Consider the following 24,209-nt stretch of genomic DNA (forward strand, 5'->3'; position numbering starts at 1 on the left):
GAAAAATTAGACTGTGCAGTCCAAAGCACTTACACTCTGTTGTTGAGCTTTCAGAACAACATCAGTCCCTGCATTATGGGTGGAGATGGGAGAAGTGCCTCTACATTTAAGACGTTAAGTTGGGCCTGCAATATTGGGCAAAACTAAATAGCTTCAATCACAGCTGTCCACCAAAGTCCTTTGCAGGAGACGGCGGAGCACTAAAATAAAATTAAAAGATATCCATTTTTAGATAAGGTTAACATCTGGGCTGTGAAATTGAAACTGATTGAGGAAGACATAGCTGACCAAATTTGCTTGCCACCCATTCCTTTTTGGCTTTTGCCAGAACCAGAAGTAGACCTCTTCCTCCTTTTTCAAGCTTCAAGGAAGCAGAGCAATTTCAACAGTGATTGTAAATGAACAATTAAATAATAAATGGGGATCTTATCTGAAGATTTTTTTTACAGAAGGCTCAGTGGACCCAGAGAGCAGTATGGCAGGATTTGGGATGCACGTGTCTCAATTTGGAGTTGAGATTGGTCACTGGGTTTCAGATGGTGTTTCTGTCTTTGCAACAGAATTATTAGCAATCCTCTGGGCCTTATGGTGGATAGAAGACTCTCGACCGTGCAGGGTCATCATCTGTTCTGATTCTGCTGCTGCCTTAGAGGCTATAAAAGGGAATAAATCAAAAGCTCGTCCTGACATAGTTATTGAGATTCTCTTAGTTTTGTTTAGAGTAGGGAGGATGGGTTGCGAAGTCAGATTTACATGGATACCTGGGCACGCTGGGGTGGAGGGAAATGAAACTGTGGATGGCATTGCAAAGTTTTCCTTACAGAGTGGGCAAATCGGAATTAGAATACCCCTCGGCAGAGCAGAATTGAGAAGTAAGATTAAAAAAAGGTATAGAAAAGCAATGGCAGAAGGATTGGAAAAATGAATTAAAGGGAAGGCATTTCTTTTCTAGTCACCTGGTAGTTAAAAATTAAGTCTCAGACTGTTACTCTTTAAATCGTAAAGATATTGTGAAATTAACAAGACTTTGTTTGGCGCATTGTGGGCTAAACTATTACTTAATAGGGAGACATCCCACTGGACTATGTGACTGTGGTAGTCCAGAGACAGTTCAGCATGTTTTGCTGAGTTGTAATTGATATAAAATTGAAAGAAACATATTGTTCAAGAGGCTGTCTGGCTTAAATGTGTTTTGTTTTTCTGTTAAATCTTTGTTTGGCCACCAAGAGAACCTCCATCTGATTGAAAAGTTTATTATTCTGTTTCTACGTGTGATTGGTGTATACTCAAGAATTTGAGTTCCTTGAAACTCTGAAACTAATTATACATCCTGTGGAGGGCAGTAATACCTCTAGATACATCTAAACTGGAGGATGAGGGGGAGGAGGAGGCGGCTAGATTGTTGGTTGACTCTGGTATGAGTAACCTCATTTCATGGTTCTTAGGACTGCCAGTTACAAGTCTAGCATCGCTCCTGGATTCCGATTCCACACTCGCTACGTCAAGAACGCCTCCCAACTCTGCCTCCGTGCCTGTGTTCTGCACTTGGGTTCGTCCATCGTCTCACTCGTGTAACAAACAGATCGTCTCTGTGTCTTACACCTAGTTGAATCTAGAAATGTGAGTAACAGTGTAGGTTTGAGAGTCTCAAGATCTTAAAAGTGAATATCACCAATGTCCTTGGTAGGTAATGTGGCCAAGAAAGTTCACCAGTGTCTCTACTTGCTCAGGAGGTGAAAGAAATTTGTCATGTCCTTGTTGACCCCTTACCAAGTTTTATTGATGCATCACAAAATACATCCCACCTGCATGTTTAACAGCTTGGTATGGCAACTGCTCTGCATGTAACTACAAGAAACTGCACAGAGTTCGAGACACAACTCAGCACGTGACAGAAACCAGCATCCTCTCCGTGGAATTTATCCATACCTTCCACTGCCTCAGTAAAGCTGTTAGCCTAATCAAAGACCCCATCCACCCCAGACAATCCTTCCATTAGTCAGAAAGGTACAAAAGCCTGAAAGCACATGCCACCAGGCCCAAGGGTGTCTTCTACCCCACTTGTAAAAGATTACTGAATGGTTCCCTTGTACAATAAGATGGACTCTTAACCTCACAGTCTAGCTTGTTATGATCTTGCACCTTACTCTTTACCTGCCCTGAGCTTTCTTTGCTGTTGTTTCTCTTTGCTCTGTATTCCTGTGTTTCCAGTGTTCTTCCTCAATGCACTATGTAATGATTGGATCTGTATGAAGAGTATGCAAGACAACCTTTTTTTTGTACCTTGGTACAAGCAACTGTAATAAACCAACTTCAATTCAGGGATGTTGATGCACCATCAATAACTCTCGGAGACGGGAGGCAAACGACAGGCTGAGGGAGGAGCAGTGCCTCCAACCGCCTTTATACCGGGGTCTGTGGGAGGAGCCACAGGAGCAGTCAGCAGAGGGGCGTGTCCAGACAGTTCACCACAGATGTACAGTACACTACATAAACACAAGATGCTGGAAATCCAAGCAACACACACAAAATGCAGAAGGAACTTAACAAGCCAGGCAATATCTATGAGAAAGTGTAAACATTCAACATTTCGGCCCGAGACCCTTCATCCGGACACTACATTCTTAGTTTGCATGAACCCTCATCGGAGGCCCTCTACAAGCCCAAAGAGGGTCTAATTCTATTTTGGTCCACTGAAAATTGTTGAATTTTTTTTGTTTATCTTGCTCAAGAGCTTTAAGCTAAAGATTCACCAGCAGCCCCACAGTCTAAAATATTTTTGAAATGATGAGATTCCAAAATTCTGAACCTTTTTTCCTTCAACCATATAAACACTTGGCAATCATGTTAATTTTTAAAAATCACATAATGTTTATTTTTTGACTGTTCACTTAAATATGCATTTATAAAACAGACTAACAGTATACCATATAGAAGCAAATATTCTCAATTATGCCCAAGAGACTTGTTATGATCCCAGCCCCCTCCTTTTTGAGAATCGCCAGATCGCTATTAATTCGGGTCTTGGACCCAGGAAATGAGAGAGAATCCACAGCAGGACAAAGCAACGGATTTGGCCATTGTTTCTTGGAGACACCTTTGTGAATTACGATCCTATACTACGTGCCAGCTCTCAGGTCAACGTGGGCTGGGCTACGTGCACACCCTCAGGCAATGTGGGCTGGGGGATTACATCACCCCACCCTGATTGACATCTACAACCCTGCAAGTCCAGATAAAAGTTAGGCTGCAGGGGGCAGTCTCTCAGCGACTCAACAGAAGGAGACACCATCGCTCATCGCTCCCGTGATAACGGGAAGCTATTCGGAAGCCATGTGTGGTCCGTTTCCCCTGGCCTAGGAAACGAGTGGCTGATAACACCGATAAGGACTTCGAACTGACAACGGGGAACCCACTTTCCCGATTCAAGGGTTTGCGTCCAAAAGGACTTTTATATTTCCATCGGACTCAGTATTATCCCCTAGACCAGGGGTTGGCAACCTGCGGCTTCGGAGCTGCATGCGACTCTTTCATCTCTGTGCTGTGGCTCCCTGTGTTTTTGGTAAATAAATGATGAGTATTTAATTAAAATGTATTTTATGTTAGTTTGTTAGTTTTTGAAATGTAATTCTAAATTTGAAGATTATGGTGATCTTGTACAATCTAAATAAAACGTGGTTTTTTCGCTATTAATATACGTCTCCACTGCCAATGCCTGACACCCGCCAGTGCGCGATTTCTTTAATTTTTCGATCCAAGGTAGGCTAACTATGGAGAATTCTAAAAAAAGAAAAGTGACTGAAGAAAACAGAACGTTTAATGATACGTGGGCAGATTCATTTGCTTTCACTGCTGACGAGACTGGTTTACCAGTATGCTTAATACGCAATGAGAAACTAGCAAACAACAAAAAGTCAAATGTCGCAAGACATTTCCAGAATAAACACCCAGCCTTTGCTCAAAAATATCCGGTTGGAGATGAGAGAAAAAACACCGTTTCGGAACTGATGCGGAAGGTTGATCTGAGCAAAAATCATTTCAAGAAGTGGACGAAGTCTGGAAAATCAACTACGTATGCTAGTTTTGTTGCTGCTCAGGAAATAGTCAGGCACGGGAAGCAGTTTACAGATGGTGAATATATAAAAGAATCTTTCATTAAGATTTCAGAACATCTATTCACGGACTTTAAAAACAAGAGTGAAATTGTGCAGAAAATCAGGGATATGCCCCTCTCTGCAAAGACTGTCAAAGACAGAACCATAAAAATGGCAGAAGACATCACAAGACAGCAAATTAAAGACATCAATTCAGCTGTGGCCTACTCGATTGCCTGTGACGAGTCTAAAGACAAAGGTGATATTGAACAAATAGCGCTGTTCTGCCGGTATGTAAACTTTGCCGGGCCACAGGAAGAAATGATTGAGATGATACCTCTAAAAGGCCAAACATGGGCTGAGTACATCTGTGAGGCTGTCTTGAATTGTTTAAGAGCCAAAGGAATAAAGACCACCCACCTGGTGTCAGTAGCTACTGATGGGGCACCAAGTATGAAAGGAGCGTACAAGCGATTTGTGGCTTTACTGCAGAAGTCGCTGGACAGAAAGCTGCTGATTTTTCACTGCATCTTGCACCAAGAGGCACTGTGCGCTCAAACATTTCCTCCGGAATGCACAGAAGTAATGGATGTTGTCATTCAGATTGTCATTAAAATAATGGCAAAAAGTTTAAATCACCGTCAATTCCGTTTGTTACTGGACGAGCTGGAAAGCGCATATTCTGATCTCCTGCTGCACAGCGAAGTCCCATGGCTGTCCAGAGGGGAGGTGCTGAAACGCTTTGTCACGTGTCTGGAAGAAGTGAAAACTTTCCTGGGCAGCAAAGGGCTGGAAAAGCTACACTTCATGGTAGACATGACAGTGCACCTGAACACGCTGAACACAGCTCAGGGGAATGGACACACAGCCATTAACCAAGTATGATAAATATTTTAATTGCCTATTATTTTACGTATATTCATGTTTTTTTCATAGTTCAGTGAAATAGTCCTTTTATTTTTCAGGATGACAGCTGGCTGACGTTATTTTTGGTTTGCTGCTGGCGGACAATTTAAGTTCGGCGTTTTTCATAAATACAAGAAGGACTCAAATAGACATTGAGTATTTTACTTAAAAGTAACCTTCAACCCAACGTCTTTTTTTCGGAGTTCAACAGGTTTTTGTTGCATGCAGAAATGTAATTTCGTTTTCTCTGCAGGAGTTCATCAATTTCATAAATGCAACACATTATAGTTTGTTTATACATAGCATAAAGGCAAAAAAAACGTTGTATGCAGTGTTATTTCATTTTTCATTTTAAATGTCAAACGGGTTTTCTGGCTCCCAGTGTTTTCTTTTCTGTGGGAAACGGGTCCGAATGGCTCTTTCAGTGGTAAAGATTGCTGACCCCTGCCCTAGACAAATGATAGAACTATTTCTTATTGACGATTATTACTATACCCGCGCTTTAGATTGAGTATTGACGACGTATATTATCTGAATGTTTGCATTAACCTTACTTTTGTGTCCCTTTATAAATAAAGACTTTTAAAAATAGTACCATCAGACTTCAGCGGACCTCTCTATCTTTGCTGGTAAGTTATCCAGTTACAGGATACGTAACAGACTTTACTCACATCAGTTCTTACTCTTCAGAGAATATAGTTCCGTAACCAGGTGAAATATCTCTACTAGGATTTCAATATATGTATTTTAAAATATAAACTCAGATTTCTCTGGTAAAATATTAAATTCGTACTGTCTTTTGACACTGCTAACTTTTTAAGGAGTTTTACTGGACTTCTAAAGTTGCCTTAAGATGCCACAAAGAAAGAGGAAGGCTTCTGACAAAATTGAAAGGGGCAATAGCATACTGTATTACCGAGGCTGCAGCAAGATACTGCATTCGTCAGCCTTGGGAAATACTTGCCTTTGCTCATATCCAAAATGTCGACTGTGTTTCCGAGCCAACAGTCTCAATTTGATCAATGTCCATGGCTTGCATTCACTATTGTGTTTTAAAGCAGAAAGAAGACTTCCTCAGAACGTGCTGCAGCCATAGGTAAGCTCAAAACTCTCTTCTTACAGCTCCTCCTTAGATCCTTGCATCTCTATTAACAAGTAATACTCCTAATACCTTACAATAGACAATAGGTGCAGAAGTAGACCATTCGGCCCTTCGAGCCTGCACCGCCATTCTAAGATCATGGCTGATCATCTACTATCAATACCCGGTTCCCACCTTGTCCCCATATCCCTTGATTCCCCTATCCATAAGATACCTATTTAGCTCCTTCTTGAAAGCATCCAGAGAACTGGCCTTCACTGCCTTCCGAGGCAGTGCATTCCAGACCCCCACAACTCTCTGGGAGAAGAAGTTTTTCCTTAACTCTGACCCAAATGACCTACCCCTTATTCTCAAACCATGCCCTCTGGTACTGGACTCTCCCAGCATCTGGAACATATTTCCTGCCTCTATCTTGTCCAATCCCTTAATAATCTTATATGTTTCAATCAGATCCCCTCTCAATCTCCTTAATTCCAGAGTGTACAAGGCCAGTCTCTCCAACCTCTCTGCGTAAGACAGTCCAGACATCCCAGGAATTAACCTCGTGAATCTACACTGCACTTCCTCTACAGCCAGGATGTCCTTCCTTAACCCTGGAGACCAAAACTGTACACAATACTCCAGGTGTGGTCTCACCAGGGCCCTGTACAAATGCAAGAGGATTTCCTTGCTCTTGTACTCAGTTCCCTTTGTAATAAAGGCCAACATTCCATTAGCTTACACTTTCTGAAAAATATATTTGAAAATGAAGTACTAGAATTTTGCAAGATTTTAGACACAATAATATAGTAATGGGGGGGGGGGGTGTTACTTCAGTGCTACCTGGAGACTTTCATCAAGCGTTACCTATCATTCCATAAGGTCCAGAAGTGGATAATTTGAAAGGCTATTTTATAGTTGAGGAAATGGTAAATAATTACATCTTAAAGCCAAAATATGTGTCTATCTGACAGGTAATCGATCTGCAAATCAGATTGCTTTGATCTTACTCAAAAAATGGGGACATTAAGCACAAAGACTCAGCACATTTCAGCGCAAGACTTTGGCGGAATTAATCTGATTCAAGTTATTTCCCAAATGTCACGCGGGACTTTTTGAATTGGCAATGAAAAAGCAATTTTAGCAGCAAAATAATGACATAGCGAAGGGCACGAATAAAGCCTTCCATTTGAAGTTTCCCACATTACTGGTATAGATATATCTATTGACAGTGTGACAGACATTGAAGAAGCTGTATATTTTCATGTAAATTTTTTAAACACTCTTGACTCTGCCTGGTGTATGATCACATAATCGTTAACCAACCATACTACTCTGGAATTTGGATTCACTGGTATTAAGCAACTTAACAAGAATGACAGTTCAATGGTTATTACCAAGTGTAACTGAGGCTGACCGCCGATGTTCTCGAGGAAAATGTCCTCATCCTTCAGGTGCAAATCATCCCACCTGGTCTACCTTTTCAGTTCAAGCAACATCAATTGCAAGCATTTGAGATCCAGAGATGATGGAGACAAGCCACTGGCTAATTTGAATTCTTTCTGGTTTCAAGGATTTCCTTGCCTTGCTCTCCAGAGATGCCGCCAAAATTGTATCTTATGTTCGCTTTTGCAACAATTCAGAATCCTAAACTACCTTAATAAAATTGAATCTATTAGAAAACATATTTTAATGCACTCCATGGCTTTGTGGATTTAATGTTGAGGGTTATTAGAATGCTGGTTATCAGGGCAGGTGACAATCATTAAATGCTCCACTTGGTTAGATGATGCTTGCACAAGATTATTAACTGTGACCTATATCAATTTTGTGGTAATGACAATTACACTGCAATTCATTACTGGAAATTTTATATTCAGTCTATACCATGTTGCTAAATGAATTTCACTGCTCCAAGGAGCTTTGCCTATAGCCCATGACTTTAGATGTCAGAGGGTGGGTACAATCTTTTTGATATGAATGGAGGCAGCATAGGAACAACATTATAAAAATCTATTGATTCCAGCATTTTCTTTAAATCCAGAATTTGAAACAACTGAATATTATTGCTCTACAGAAATCATATCTGATGCAATTCAAAACACCAATGCCTTTGAACGGAAAATCCTAGAAAAGGTAGTGGATTCGGCCCAGTGCATCACCAGTAAAGCCCCCCCCCCCCCAATCACTGAGCACATCTACGTGAAATGCTGTCATAGGAAAGCAGCATCCATCATCAGAGACCCCCACCACCCAGTTCATGCTCTCTTCTTGTCGCTGTCATCAGGAAGAAGGTACAGGAGCCTCAGGACTCACACCACCAGGTTCAGGAACAGTTACTACCCTTCAACCATCAGGCTCTTGAACAGAAGTGGTAACTACACTCACTTGCCCCCTCAGTTAGATGCTCCCAGAACCAATGACCCCACTTTTAAGGGCTCTTTATCTCATTATCTTAATGTCTCGTCATTCATTGCTACTTATTTTTATTTGCATTTGCACGGTTTGTTGACTTCTGCATTGATGCTGCTATAGTTACTACTCTACATATTTGCTGAGTACTTTGATAATAAAATTTAGACATTGAACTTTGAAAATGTGCCACTGACAAACACTATATGTAACACAGGCCGGCAGGGAAATTAAACCAGACTACTAAAAGCTTTAAGTGTACAATGCTATTTGGAATCAGATACAATATTCAAAGATTCATATTTATTCTTGAATGAACCTGAATTTTATAAACCAATACTTGTTCAACGTGTCAGCCTTCAACTAATCTTGGATGTGCATTTATTGTATAGAAAACATAATGAAATTAGTTAACCTGTGTTCTGATCACATCTCTAAACATTGGAATTACAATGCCATTAGTCTACTTGCAGAGTTTGAAAAACGTGAGCCACGTGTCTTTGGATGCAATAAAAAAGCTGATTTTACGGTATCAAATGTTTTGGAACGATGTGGTAGCTGTTGGTCCCTTTAAGCTTCAATTAGAATCTGGTGAAATGTGAAACCCTATTCTCTGAGTGACTGCACTACAATCTGATTACTACAAAAGACCTTCCTGCAACATATCAGAAGAAACATTCCCGTCACGTGCAGGCCGACTATCAAAGGTTGCTGATTCCCTCCACTGAATGAAAATTTCACAGCTGAGAGCTGGTTGCCAGGTAGTGAAAGGCATTTCAGAGGAGGAACTGAATTAAGCTGATGGCAGAAGACTGAAGTAGAATGTCTGAGCATCGCAGAGTACTATGGCTTCTGGTTTGTTTGTCCCGAAGGAAAGCACAGCCCATAAGGTGACCTCACTTCCACAACACAGCACTAAGGTCTTGGCTTTAAGTTTTGTGCAGAGTGAGGGCTGCTGTCGCACAGCTTGGGCAAGCCAGGTTCAGTCATTACCTTGAGTGCAAGATGTTCAAAATGGTTTCCCGGTTTCGTCCCTGGTTTACCCATGTTCCTACAGGCTAATTAGCTGCTGTAGCTTGGTCCCAGTGTGGGTGGGTAGCAGGAGTATTGGGGTGTGTTGATGGGATATGGAGAAATAATGGGACTGTGATCAATGGGAATGCAGATTTATTAAATCTATCATGGCTGATTTATTATCCCTCTGAACATTCTCCTGCCTTTTCCTTGTAACCTTTCACACCCTTACTAATAAAGAAACTATTAACGTCTGCTTTATGAATATCCGATGAATTGACCTCCACAGCTGTCTGTGGCAATGAATTCCACAGATTCACCACCTTCTGGCTAAAGAAATTCCTCCTCTTCTCTGTTCCAAAGAGAAATTCTAGTATTCTCCAGCTGTGCCATCTGGTCCTAGACTACCCCACTATAGGAATCATCCTCTCCATGCCCACCTAGGCCTTTCAATATTCATTAGGCTTCAATAAGATTCCCCCCCACATTCTTTTAAACGCCAGTATGTACAGGCCCAGAGTCATGAAACGGTTCTCATATGTTAACTCTTTCCTTCCCGTGAACATCATCTGGATCCTCTCCAATGCCAGCAGAATCACTGGCATCAAAGACTTCATGTATCTGCATGAAGACAAGTTCCTAAAGTTGGAAATCCAAGTGAATCGGAGATAAGTTTCCTCACGTCAATGAAGACCAAGGGAAGATTGGACAGAGTTATTCAACAGGTTTTCACCAAGAGGATAAAGCTATTAGCTAAGGCTGAAGGGCTGGTAACCAGAGGATGTGTGAAGTTGGAATTAGCAAGAACGAACACAATCTTTTTCTTCACACTTTGCCTCTTGATGGTCTGGAGCAAATTCAACTTTCAAAATGAAGCAGAATGAATACTTCAAATCGTGAACGTCAAGGGTCTCTGGAGAAGAGCAACGCAATAGCTAGTGAATATGGTTATCAGGGTTTACAGGGAGATGGACAAGTGGCTGAGGAATGACCGAAGCAGTTTAATTCACGTAAGGGAGGTTGTGCATTTCGAGAAGACAAACTAGGGTTGGACTTTTACAGTGAATGACTGGGTCCTGGAAAGTATTGTAGAGCAGAAAAGCCTGGTACAAAGTGCATGGTTCCCTAAAAGTGGCAGCACAGGTTAGCAGGGTGGTGAAGAAGGTTTTCGGTGCACTGGCTTTCAGTAGTACAGAAGTTGGGATGTTATGCTGCAGTTGTAAAAGATATTGGAGAAATCATGTTCAGTTTTGTTACTATAGTAACAAAGGCTTTAAAATGGAAAGAGTGCAGAGGAGATTTATGAAGATGTTTCCAGGACTCAAGGGACTGAGTCATGGAGAGAGGATGAGACGTTTTTCCTTGGACTGAAGGAGATGAGAGATGATCTTATTGAGGTGTATAAAATCATGTGACACATGGAAAGGGAGAACGTGCAAAGTTATTTCCTCAGGGCTGGGGAATCAAGAAGATATAGGTTTGTGAGAGGGGAGATATTTAATAGGAGCCTATCTTTTTCACCCAGAGGATGGTCAGTATAGGAAATCACTTTCCAGAGGAAGTGCTTGAGCAGGTACATCAACAATATTTAAAAAAGCATTTGGACAGGGAAGTTTCTAAGCGATATGGGACAAATGCAGGCGTATGGAACTCACTTATTTGGGAACATTGTTGGCATCGACCAGTTGGATTGAAGGGCCTGTGTTTGTGCTGTATAACTGATACATATACAAATAGATTCAATAGGATAGTTCCTTCTAATTGTACATTGGGCTCTTCCTGTGCTATATCATTCTCTGCTTCTAAGAAACCACTCCGTCATCAATACCGTTCAAATTCATAATCTGTGTCTCTTCCTCTTCCTTTGTTCCATGCAGTTGGCTGATAAATCTGTGCTCTCCATTGGCTAACTGAATACAAAACTGCACTGGTATCTCATCTGCAGTCTTACTGTGATCTTAACACCATTACATCTCAATATTTACATTGCATATTGCATGTGATTCAGTATTTTTTAAATAAATTTCTTCACTTGATTTGTTACTTTTAATATTTTGCATCCTGGTTCTTCATAAGCACTACTGTTATCATCACCACAAATATGAGTTATACTGAATTTGATTTTTGTCTGTTCTATCATTAAAATCCTCTTTCCATTTCTTATAGCTTTGTGGAATTACTTACTTGAAATTTGGATCTGCTTCCTTTAGCCCTCCACCCAAATCGTTGTAGATAACAGTGGTCCAGGCACAGAATCCTGTCAGATTTACCACCTCCCTAAGAAAATCCATTAACTCATACCATTTCCTGCTGTCAAACCAATTTTGAATCCAATTTACACACAGCAACAATGTGATAAAGGTCAAACAATTCAACTTTCTTCAGAGAATATTGACAATGGATAAACGTCAAAAAGGCATCAGGATATTCTTCTTTGAAATGGGAACTTTTATCCAGCTGAGAAAGCAAAACAAGCTTTAGTTTAATATCTTTTCATAAGGGAACATGTGCTGAACAGTTTCAAATCCAATTTCATGTCTACATACAGCAGATCCACTGCATTCCCATCAATGTTATACCATGTTATACCCACATGTTATATACTCCTCACATCTGACATAATAATAAACCATATGCCTTTCATTGAGCACCTCATTTGCCTGTCCCTGTGCTAAGAGGAGGAGCTCACAATTTTGTCTCCATTCACCACTCATTCCTTTCCTCACAGCAACCTTGCCTGTTTTTTTGCTTGCTTGATGCTAGCTCAACTCAGAACAGAAAGCATGCAAGGAGCCAGCTGGATTCGAACCTGTGACCATTTGCCTCGCAGTCCAGTGCTGATACCACTACACCACTGGCTACTCAAGCTAGAGCTTTCAGCAAATTTGGGCTTAATAGACACACCTCCTCCAAAAGCCTCTTTAAAAACTACCTCACCATTGATGTTCTCAACTATTTTCTTCAATTCTCTTTCCGGATCTTTTCAGCAGCAACCTTTACATCTGGGACAAACTTTGGCATGTTTAAGGGAATCATATTAACACTAGCAATTTATGGGATCTGCAACTTTGAGAAAAGTCCTCTTTAAAGAGAAACTACTAACCTCCAACTAGGAAAAGATTCTTCGCTAATCTACCTCTGCCCCATGCAAATGAAAAATAATACAGGAGCTCTTGCTTTAGAGATGAACAATCTAGGATCCTAGAAATGTTCAATGTCTAGGCAATAAATTTCTGGAATACTAGTTAATATCTCCACAGCAAAATGAGGCTGGTTACCAGTTATCCCAGCCTTTGTTGTCCTGTGATATTTGTGGATTCCATTTTCTTGTTGGAGATCTTCCTCTGCTTCTCAGTTCCAAGAACGTGAAAGAGCTCAGTGTAACTGTGCATCCCAAATTAATACTGTGTACCAACACCAGATTGTTGCGCATGCTACTTAAACAATTTCCAACAACTTTCACTCAAATAATCTTCAAGATTTACAAACACCAAAGCCAAAATTTATGCCTTACTATTTAGGTGTGAATTATAACAGCACTTCATATAAAGTATGTTTCAATACAGAATGAAAAAGGCTGTCACGGCAATTTTTCAACTACAACAGTATACACAGTGAAGTGACAAAAGGATATTGAATGAATCCCCTTCATTGATTCACTGGGTAAACAATGAGTAGAGCTCAGCTTTCATGAGTCACATATCTCATTAGAACGTGCAGTAGCCACAATGTTATTCTGTCACTAAATAATTACTTCAGAAAGCATACACTATTTTTCTTCATTTCTCAAAGGTCCTTATTGTCCTCAGCACTCTCACATCAGTTCAGGCCCCTCCAGAATCTACACTCAGTGGCCACTTTATTAGGTACACCGGCTCACTAATGCAAATATTTAACCAGCCAGTCATGTGGCAGCAATTCAATGCCAAGTCGAGGTTCAGTTGTTGTTCCGACCAAACATCAGAATGAGGAAGGAATGTGATTTAAATTATCTTGACCATGAAATAATTGTTGGTGCCAGACATGGTGGTTTGAGAATCCCAGAAACTGCTGATCTCCTGGGATTTTCCACACACAACAGCTTCTAAAATTTATAGAGAATAGTACAAAAACAAAAAGGAAAATACAGTAAGCAGCAGTTTTGTGGCCAAAAGCACCTTGTTAATTAGAGATGTCTGAGGAGAAAGGCCAGACTGGTTCAAGCTGACAGGAAGGCAACAGTAACTCATGTGCAGAAGAGCATCTCTGAATGCACAACATGTCGAACCTTGAAGTGGATGGGCTGAGGCAGCAGAAGATCACAGCAGATTCCACTCCTGTACTTAATAAAGTGGCTGTTGAGCCATATACAAGCAACACATTTGTTACGGTGGGAGGGTGTTTGCATTCCTGGAAATCGGTCTCTATCGTGATTCTCCATGATGTAAAGCGTGTCCTCTAGACATGTCTCAAAAATCATGAGTTGAAAAGTAAATTTTGTTTTTATTTATTTACATTTTAGAGATTTAAGAATTCACTTTGGACTCTTTCCAAGTCAGAATGCAGCAAAATATCATCACGTTCAAATATCCAGCTTCCTTCTGCACCCCAAACTTCCACAGTCTGACTTCCAGAGAAATCGTGTAAATGTTGAAGGCATTGTGCTCTAATGTGACCCACCCTCCTCTCCTCAATCCTACTTTCCACAGGGACCACTCTCTCCATAACTCCATGGTTATTTGAACTCTCTTTGTCACTCCCACAATGATCTGTTTGTCATTCTCCACTGCTATAAAGAGCCTAAATACAATTTGGAAGTATTACATTTTATAACATTAAAACATCAAACATAATTCAAATGAAGATGCAGGGAGTCCAAAAATACAGGTGTAATTCTGTCTTTACTTTAAGCGAGGTGTGTGTATGTGATTGTGTAATGACGTATGCAATTAATGTATTTTATATATAACCCATAATTAATTATTTAAACAGTGTACTATATAATACAACTACTATATGCAGACATCCACAGAATAGTAAATTTAATTTATCCCATTCAAGCATAAAAGGTTTAAATCGCTATGGAGGATTTCTTACTTTTGTGGGATAATGCCTTCCCTGACAAGGGGATCACTCTGTTTGACACTTGTAGTTGTGACAGCTCAGGTTATGGGGTCTCTGTGGTGGACGTAGGAGTTGACTCTAAGACTACAGGTAGTAGCTCTGACAATTTGGGACAGATTTATTCTCTTTTCCTCTCTCTGGATCTACGTTGATCCCTTTCTTTCTCTTTCTCACATTCCTTCTCTCTGCCATGCTATTCTTTTTCTTGTTCGCATTCTTTCTCTCCATCTCTTCCCTTCTTTTTTGACTTCATTTTGTGCATCTCAACCTTGGGCACTGGAGTATTCTTTGAGTAATCCTATTATTCCCTTTATGATCTGATCTCTCCTCTTGGTTTTTCATCCACAACATCATCTGATGCTTTCATATGTCCATTGACTTCTTTTGTTTTCACTTTCCATTCATCCAGCTGGATTTTGGTCTTTGCATCTACTTCAAGCAGCTTTTTGTCTCCCACTTGAAGTTCATGCAATGACCTTAATGCCTGCAGACTAGATTCTGGTTATTTATACTCACAAAGGCTGAATGTCTGCAACTTTCCCAAGGCTTGAACTCGCTTCCAACTGAAAACCAAGCCCCATTTTGCAAGTAACTGCCTGATCAACATATCAGAAGCTTTCTCGGGTACATTGCCCACAAAAGCTGTTGGAGTTGGACCCTGCTTTGGTCATGCTTCCTCTGAGCAGTATGGTCCATCCTTGGTCCAATATGTTTTCCAACACAGAGGTGTTTGGCATGGAGACAGCTGTGACACCATCTAGTACTTGCCTTAATTCTCTTTCATATGGCTTCTTTCCAGAGAATGTGACATGCAAATGGTGGATGTATCTCCAATCACGTTGTAGTCTCAGCCAATCATGCCTCACCGTGCTGGTCCTCCTGTTTTTTTCAAACCACATACAAGTCCAGTGTGGCTTGTTGGTTGTTGTATTTCACTGTTACGAATGCCATTCCCAAGGGAGTTATCTTTTCTCCAGTACAAGTTCTTAGTTGGATACCTGCAGGCTTCACTTTAGTATCTTTAAAATGCTATTTAAACTCATTTCATGGAAAGACTAACAGTCAACCCAATGTCTAATTCTGTTTTAAGTACTTTAAGTACTTTAAGTACTTTTGATGTAAGTCATATTGCTTGTCTATTGCTAATTTTCACACTGTACATTTCAAGGCTGCACAGGCCTGAGTCACTCTCATCATTATCAGATTTTTCATGAAGATTAATGCTCTTTTTGAAACAGCAACTTGCACTTTCTTTTTCTTTTCCCTGTGCTGTCCATTTATTTTTGTCTGCCCAACATACTCTTTTGGATCTGTCCTACTTTGTTGCATTTTCTGCAAGCTTTGCCGGGGGGTGGAGTTTCAAGATGGTGATGTAAACATCTGCGTTTTAGGCGCTCTTCATTTTTTCAACTATAATCACCCTTTAATCAAATCTTTTCGAACTTAATCATATGAGTTGCTACTTCTGATTAACTTTTTTTTTCCTAAAACAATATTTGATCTAATCTTGTCAAACTTAAAATGGCTACAAGCAAGAAATCGTCTGAGGATCCTTTACCCATCGACATAATTTCTAATCTTCTGGATGCTAAACTTGCAGGTTTGGAAGGCAGGTTAGAAGGTAAATTGGAAAGTAAACTGGCAAGTTTGGAAAATAAGCTTACCACGAAAATATCTGAACTTGAAGAAGTTGTTAGATCGCTTGAAACTAAGCTTCAATCGCAGGCATCAGATATTCAGCGGCATGAAGATAAGATCACGACTCTTGAAAAATCAATTTGTGAAAAAGCACGTACAATTGAAGCGCTGGAGAAGAAGATAGAGTCGACTGCTAAAACTATAGATCAGTATAAGTTTAAAATTACTGATCTCGAAAACCGATCTCACAGACAGAATTTACGTATCATCGGATTTCCCAAAAAAGTTGAGTCCGGTGATTTAACTGAATTTTTCTCTAAATTATTGTGGGAAATTTTCGGTGATGAAGGTTTGCATAATAAACCTGTTATCGACCGCGCTCACAGAGTTGCGAGATTTTCGTCTACGATTGTTAAACCACGAGTGGTGATTGTTCGCCTTCATTATCCTCGTGAGAAAGAGCTTCTAATTCGATTACTCGTAAAAAAGGTATGATTTCTCACAATAACAACACATTTCGAATTGTTGAGGATTATTCATACGAAGTAATGAGAGCGAGAATCGCTTTTAAACCAGTGATGGCAGAGATTCACTCGATTGGACTTAAACAAGCTTTAATGTATCCAGCGAAGCTTAGAATTACGCTGAACGACAACAGTCAACAATTTTTCAACACTCCGGAAGAAGCGAAGAAGTTTGTTGAAGAATATCGATCTTCCAGTGCAACTTGAACTATGTGTTATATTGAAGATTTTTCGGAGAGAGGATGCCATCTCATTTTAAGTTTTAACCTATGAAGCTGGGTTATAACTTCTTATCCTGATCTACGGGTCTGGTTCTTTTTTTTACTACTATTATCATTGTTTATAGACGCTCTTTTAATTCTTATAATATCCTTTTTTATACACGTTTTTATTTTGTAATAATGAATTACTTTTTTTTCAAAATGTCGTTTCTTCTTCCCATAAGACTGCTTTCTGTAAGCGTTTATTTGTCTGCCTGTACTTAGAAATGGGACGAATGTTTTGAATTTTTTAGTCTTTTTTTATATATATTGTAGCGTCTATTAAAACTTTTTTTTTATTCTATTTTGATAACTCTTTTTTACTAATTTTTTTAATAGATTGCTGAACTTACATTTATATTTTGTAATATGGCTTTTTCAAAATGTCGTTTCTTCTTTCCATAAGTCTTTGTTTTTGAAACGTCATCTTTCTTGTATTTGAACATGGAATTTTTTTAAAGGTATATTACACTTTCAAATTTTAATGTTCATACTTTTTTTTATTAATGATTGTTTTATTATATTAGTTTTTTCATTCTGACTGATATATATTTTCTTTTTGCAACCCTATATCTTAATCTGGGTGTTATATAGTTTTTTTTAATCTTTTTATGGAGCTGCCATCTTGAAATGGGGGTAATGTTAGTATTAGATTATGCGCCTGCTGCTTGGCTTTCTTTTGAAGGGTGGGGGGAGGGGGGAGGGATCTTTTTTCACGCTTTTGCTTTTTATTTTTTTGCTTTTAGTTTATGGGCTGACTTTAAATTATTAATATTGTTGAGGTGTCATGTTCTCCGGTTGCTCCTGAATCAATTTTCCTTCTTCCTGAATTATGGGTTATGTGTCTTTTTAACCTTTTATGATACACACAACTAATATTGGCATGATGGATAAATCTATTAACTTTATCTCTTGGAATACTAATGGTTTAAATCATCCGATTAAACGTAAGAAAATATTTAAAGTATTCCATAGATTGAACGCTAATATTATTTTTGCACAGGAGACCCATATTAGGAGGGAGGATAATCAACGTTTTTTTAGGTTCTGGAAGGGTCAACAATTTCACTCGAATTGTACCGCCAAAATTAGGGGTGTGTCTATTTTTATAGATCCCTCAATTTTGTTTACACATCATGAAATTATTTCTGATCCACAGGGCAGATTTTTGTTGATAACTGGCTCACTTTTTAATCGAAAAGTTGTTCTAGTTAATATTTATGCTCCAAATTTTGACTGCCCTGAATTTTTTAAACGTTTATTTACTTCCCTTCCTAATCTAAATGAATATATGTTGATAATGGGTGGAGATTTTAATTGTTGTTTGAATCCTTCGATGGATAGATCTAAACCTATTCGAACTCTTCCGAATAGATCAGCTTTACTTATTAATTCTTTTATGGTCGATTCGGGAATTACTGAAATATGGCGGTTTCTGAACCCTAAAGATAAAGAATTTTCATTTTTTTCACATGTATATCATAGTTATTCTAGAATTGATTATTTCCTTATTGATCATCATTTATTAACAGATGTTACTGATTGTAAATACGATTCTATTGCCATTTCGGATCATGCACCTTTGAAGTTATCTACCAAGATCTCGGACTCTTCCATTAATACTAGATCTTGGAGACTCAACGCTACTTTGCTTCAAGATCCAGAATTTATTACCTTCATAAAACAACAAATTGACTTATTTTTTTCAACAAACTATACTGAAGAGATTGATAGAGGAATACTTTGGGACTCCTTCAAGGCTTTTATCCATGGACAAATTATCTCATATTCCGTTGGTAAAAGAAAACAAAGATATCTAGATATAGCTTTATTGGTAGATAAAATTAAAGAAATTGATAAGATTTATTCCGTTACTCCTACCAAAGAACTTTATAAGAAGATAGTTGAGCTTCAAATGGAACATAGCTTATTATTATCTTCATCAATTGAGAATCAATTAATCAAGACCAGGGCTCAATTTTATATTCATAGTGATCGAACTGGTAAATTGTTAGCTAATCAATTAAAAGCTATTTCGACTAAGCGACAAATTATTAAAATTTGTAAACAAGACGGTAATTTAACTACTGATCATAAAGAAATCAATAACACTTTTCAAGATTTTTATAAATCTTTATATCAATCAGAATTTGATGGTGACCTGTCCATGATGGATAATTTTTTTAACAATTTGAATATTCCTAAACTGATAGATGAAGATCGTAACTTGCTTGATGCTCCTATCTCTATGGCCGAAATAAGAGCGGCTATCTCATCAATGAATTCAGGGAAAGCTCCTGGCCCTGATGGTTATATTGTAGAATTTTTAAAAACTTTTTCTTCTTTCTCCTTGGTTATGTGAAATCTTTAATGATGCGTTTGTTAAGAAGAGATTACCTCAATCTTTTTATGAAGCTACTATCTCTCTAATTCTTAAAAAAGATAAAGATCCTACTTTATGTGCATCTTATCGCCCTATATCATTATTAAATGTAGATTCTAAGATTTTTACAAAAATTTTAACCATTAGATTAGAAAAGGTACTATCACAGATTATTTCAGAAGATCAAACTGGTTTTATTAGGAATCGGTATTCCTTTTTTAATGTTAGAAAATTGATTAATATAATTTATACTTCATCACCCACAACCCCAGAATGTGTTATCTCATTAGATGCTGAAAAAGCTTTTGATAGAGTTGAATGGACATACTTATTTAATGCATTGAGAAATTTTAATTTTAGTCCTAATTTTATATCATGGATTAAATTAATATATTATAAACCTGTTGCTTCTGTTCTTACAAATAATTATAGATCCTCTTTTTTTCAATTATCTCGCGGTACGAGACAAGATTGTCCTTTAAGTCCTTTATTATTTAATATTGCATTAGAACCTTTAGCCATTGCTATTCGTGAATCTCCTAATATTTTTGGTATTACCCGTAATGAGAAGTTATACAAATTATCACTTTATGCTGATGACTTGCTGTTATATATTTCTGATCCTAACAGGCCTATTCCCGCTATTTTATCCTTGTTGGCTCAATTTGGTAGTTTTTCTGGTTATAAATTAAACTTAGATAAGAGTGAATTATTCCCCTTAAACGCGCAAACCTTATTGAATGACAGGATACCATTTAAAGTTGTTACTGATAACTTTATCTATTTAGGTATAAAAATCACCAAGAAATATAAAGATTTATTTAGACTGAATTTTTTACCTATGCTTCATCAAATTCAACAATTTACTACAAGATGGTCTCCCTTATTCCTATCATTAGTCGGTCGGATTAATGCTATTAAAATGATGATTTTACACATGTTTTGGTCATGTCCCACTTTACATAACTATTGGAAGGACATATTTGGTGCCAGTTCCTCAATTTGGAATATCGATTTACAACCTCATTTTATTACTGCAATTTTTGGTATACCAAATGAGGATGGTAATCAGTTTTCCCCTCCAATCAGACGAATGATTGCTTTTGTAACATTAATGGCCAGAAGGTCTATATTACAAAACTAGAAAGAAGTAAATCCTCCTACCACGTCTCAGTGGTTCTCTCAAACTATTTCTTATCTGAGTTTGGAAAAAATTAGAAGCACTATTTTTGACTTATCAATTAAATTTGAAGAAACTTGGGGACCGTTCATTCGACATTTTCATATGAATTAATTTGGCCTTTTTCAGACCTTCTCTCCGCTTATTCTTGTTCAGGTATGGAGTTCCGGAGTTTTTTTTGACACTATCATATACTTATAAACTGTTATTATTGCCCATGTTAGTTTAGTTTAGTGTTTTTTTTCAATATATATTTTCTTTTATATATTTTCAATTTTTTTTCCTTTTCTTTTGATGATTATTTTTGTTTTTTTTTCATATATAATTATATAGACTTGATTGATTAATGTACTTTTTTTTGTTGGTTTAATAGGATATTATTATCCTATTACTAATGTAATTTCAAGTCTATTGTATTTATAACCTATTCATTATTATGTTATGTTTTTTCTTATATATATATGAAACTCAATAAAAAGATTGAAAAAGAAAGAAAGAAAAAAGAAAGCTTTGCCTTTAAATTTGCATTTATTTGGTGTATGAGAGCCCCTGCCACAATGGTAACACTATTCGTTAAACCAGGCCAGTTTCTGTTCAGACATTGCAATTTTGTTCACACTCAGGCTACGTCCACACTACACCAGATAAATCCATAACCAAAGCTTTTTCTCTTTGTTTTTACCCTCCGTCCACACTAAAACGGCGTTTTCGTCCCCCGGAACTGGAGCTTTTCAGAAACGCTCTCCAAAGTGTGTAATTTTGAAAACACCACTTGGGCAGATCAGCGTGGACGGGGTAACCGGAGAAATCTAAAAAGGCTGTCATGACACAGAGACGGCAGCACGCTATTTCATTGTTTTCTTGAACACAAGATAACTATTTCAGAACAGACGGCAACGAGATTGAAGCCAGAAGAGTTAACAATATACTCAAATAGTTTGACCCATAATTTACTGAATAAATAAGTATACTCACTTTGCCCTGTTTTCTGTCCTTGCTTGTATGAAGGTGGTTTACCTATTTATGCAAGTACTTCTCTGACAATTGATGTGTGACAGCCTAACGTAACATTATATGGAAATACAAGATAACACTGATGCAGTCATGTTTCATACATATAACAAGGTGCTTTATTAATGCAACAGAGATAGTCGGTTTTTCAATGTTCATCGTCAGCCACGTCAATCTGTCCGTGAACTCCATCAGTTGCCTCCGTACGCTCCAGTATTTGTTTTTTTTTACTTTTAAGTTCTCCTGCGCAAGAGCCAACAGCTGTCCATCATTTTAAGTTTTTCTAGTCTGTAACTACACAAACCCGCACTTTCATGACGAGATTCAACACCAAACATGTTGCTTGTTTTCGGTAGATGTGGCCTATGCATGCATAGTAGGAGGAGATTCGCCAAAATCTCCGTTTCAATGTGGACAGAGATATTTTTTAAAACGCATAGAGTGGACGCCTATCTTTTTTACGTGAAACCGGCGTTCCCAAAATTATCCGGTCTAGTGTGGATGTAGCCTCACTTTCATTCCGGACTGCAATTCAATTGCGTCTCTGCCTGTAGTTTCCACTGCTCGTTTGAATGTAAGGATCTGTTTTTGAATGCTTTCTTTTCAGATTCCACAAACTAAATGATCTCTTAGTATATTATTAAGACCATTGCCGAAATGACAATGCTCAGATAATCTCTTCAATTCAACCACGTCTGCTGAAATGGATTCAACCTTCCTTTTGATTCCACCTATGAAACCTGAAGTGTTCTGCAATCAACAATGGTTTCAGTTCTAAGTGTTCCTGAATTACTCTGACAATATCACTAAAGCTCATTTCTGATGGTTTGGTTGGAGCTGTCAAACTTCAAAGCAAACAATGCCTTTAAACCTAATGAACTCAGCAAAATTGGTACTTGCTTTTCAATAGCTGTTTCATTTGCTTCAAAATACTGTTTCAATAGCTCAGTATACATGGGCTAATTACCCATTGTGTAATCAAACTCGTCAGTATTTCTGATGCAGCCAGCCATTTCCAATTTTTATTAATTATTATGATAACCAGGTACTCACTTTTTATGAACCCTGAATTCTTTGGTTTACTGACTTAAACAAAACCTTGATTGTGCCTTCCTTTCTGAAGATGGTCTCTCCACGAGCTGGGCTACGCTAAGCCGTTTTTTTTATTTACTCTGACCTGCACTTTAAAAGGTCGGTCTGCGTTGGTTTCATTTTTAAAACACCCTATTGCCATCATTATGTTTTGTAACTTTGAAACATTAAATTAACTAAAACAAAGACGTGAGGAGGCTGAAAATACATGTGTAACTTTGACTTTAAGCAAGGCACGCTTGTATCACATGATAGCGTGATAATTAACGTATTTTACATTTAACCCTTAATTATTTAAAAGGGTAAGATGCTTAATCAACCAATATATATATGCAAGATAACTCATATCATTGAAATATTAAAGGCACAACAGGAAGAACAACACCTTATTTTCTTTTTGTATGGTTTAAAACAACACAATGTGTGCGAGTTTTCCCAGTTTCCTCCCCCCCCCTACACATTTCACCTAGTTCACCTAGCTTTCTCCTCCCTGTGTTCACCATTCCCATTCCCTCCCTGTCCTGGCCCATCATGTTTCACCCATCTATATCCCCTCTCTAATATTCACCAACCGAAGTCCTGTACTTTCCTTACACTGCTACATGCCAGCAATCTTTCCTCTTCCCAATCATTCTTGAGGAAAGGACTTGACTCAAACTGCTGACAAACATCTTTTGCCTCCTTGGCTGCTGACTGACCCGTTCAGTTCTGCCATTACTGTGGGTTACTTTGTTCCAGTTCAAGGCACCTGCATTGCCTTGACCCTCAAGACATTTAGATTCCTGTTTATTTATGAAAGCAGTGAAAAATGACTCAGCAAACTTCCTCCCTTTCCATTTGCCAGCATATTTAATGGTCCTCTGAATATCCTCTTTCCTTCTAAGCTTCAGAACTATAATCCCACAGTTTTCCTTTGGTTAAAATAAGAATTACTGCAGTAATCCTCAACCTCAGAACCATTCCAATCTCAGAATGTTTTTCTTTCTCTTACATCATAACGCACCCTCAACTAATTTAGTCATCTTTCCTCCTCTTTGTAATATCATTCCTTGACCTTTCATCTCATAACAACCTAAATATACCAAAAACAGCAATCTTAATTTGCATTTTCTTTCAATTGGGTTTTTTGATTATATTCTGGATTAAACAGGATTATGATTGAGGGTTCCAAAGAGTCATAGAGAATATTTTATTTATAGCAATGGAAATAGAATATAATTGAATTTATTGTCTTGCATCATAATATAAAATTAGATAGCCAAATCATATTTAATTTTTAAACTTAATTTTTAAATTCCATTTAATTGTTCATAATGATGCATTTAGTATGAGTGATTTGATATGTATGAACAACTTAATATCCAATATAATGATTAGATTGACATCTTGCCCTCTCAAATAATCTTATGATCATCAAAGCAACTGAAAGCTAGATTATTATTCAAAGTCAGGTTCTGTGTGATTCAGTTATGGTTTGTTTTTTAATTGACCTACTGTGGCTTAACAATGTT

General features: G+C 38.1%; 1 protein-coding gene across 1 annotated transcript in view; it reads right to left on the reverse strand.

Moving 5' to 3' along the window:
- Positions 1-24,209, reverse strand: part of LOC132407260 (probable voltage-dependent N-type calcium channel subunit alpha-1B) — a 547,279-nt gene that overhangs the window by 464,692 nt on the left and 58,378 nt on the right. The gene's annotated exons all lie outside the window — the stretch shown is intronic.

Source organism: Hypanus sabinus, chromosome 18, assembly GCF_030144855.1.
Source record: "Hypanus sabinus isolate sHypSab1 chromosome 18, sHypSab1.hap1, whole genome shotgun sequence".
NCBI classification, from domain to species: Eukaryota; Metazoa; Chordata; class Chondrichthyes; order Myliobatiformes; family Dasyatidae; genus Hypanus; species Hypanus sabinus.